Raw genomic sequence first — 1,363 nt, 5'->3', positions numbered from 1 at the left:
GATAATAATGAAAAGCTCACTTTTGATGACGAAAGTGATGAATGTGAAATTGATCAATTATTGTTAGATGAATTATTGACTGCAGAAAGTGTTTTCGAAGCGCAAGAAGATGAAATATCAATAAAAAATAAAGAAGACGTTGATATAGAAAATGAACAATTAAACACTCATGAATTGTATCAGTGTGTACCAGAAGGCACCAAAAATCAAATTTTGAAAGAGTTGTACACCTTTGAAGATGGAACTTTTCTTGTATACGATAGAATTGATTACAAAGAAATTGATATAGATGCTTTTTCAGAATCAATTAGAAGATTTTCTTATGATCATGACAACAATTTTGTATTAGAAAGATATATTGTCGCACTCGATTATATGTTTAAAAGAGCTAGTGATATCACTAATACCAAAACACTTAAAAGTATTAAAGTGATGCAAAGAAAAGTATGTGACTATGTTATAAATGGTGAAATGGTTAAAGCTCACCTGAGTGCCGAACAAATACGAGCATTGAAGCGGTGTACATTAATTAGTCACTCAACATTGGGTAGAGAATCTCTTGAAAGAGCAAAAACATTGGCTCTAAGCTCGAGAACATGCAATGCACAAGTATTTAAAGCCAATGAAATAAAGAAAGAAAAACTTAAAGTTGAAAGAAGTGAATTAAAATGTTTGGCAATTTCAATTGACTCAACAACGAAAAATGAACAAGAAATATTCTGTGTAATGTTGAGATTGGTCAAAGGAAGAAAGTGTTATTCAATGCCTCTTATATTAAAACAATACAAAGGCCAAACAGATGCAAAAACACTTGCTAAATGGATTGTTGGAAAAATTGGGGTTGAACACTTATAGAATAGTGAATTGCACAACTGATAGAGCTGCTACTTGTGCGGGATTAGATGGCGGAAATACAGTTGAAATGAATAAATTGATCGGTGTAAATGATCCAACAGAACTTACTTTAATAGACAACGAAATGAAAATTTTTGGTGTTCAGCACATCGAGTAAATTTGATGGGAGAATCACTTGAAAATGATGTTGAGATCAAAATGGTAAAAGTCTTCGCACAGTGGTTTTGTAGAAAAAATAGACTTTCAGATTATTGTGGTAAATGTAGTATTGGTCACGGATTCCACACAACTTACTCTGAAACAAGGTGGTGTTACATCTACAAAAATCTTGATGATATTACAAACAACTTTGAAGATGTAAGTCGATACATTAAAATCCAGAAGTGCTTCAGAATCTAATGACTGAATTCGAAAAGAATCATATTACATTCGAAGAAGGAAGAGTATTAAAAATTACGCCTACGAAAAATAAAAGTGTTGTGTGTGTCACCCAATGGACAAGCTGAAG

Source organism: Entamoeba invadens (genome assembly GCF_000330505.1).
Source record: "Entamoeba invadens IP1 unplaced genomic scaffold scaff_1105074726209, whole genome shotgun sequence".
Taxonomy (NCBI): domain Eukaryota; phylum Evosea; order Mastigamoebida; family Endamoebidae; genus Entamoeba; species Entamoeba invadens.
This window is presented reverse-complemented; position numbering follows the sequence as displayed.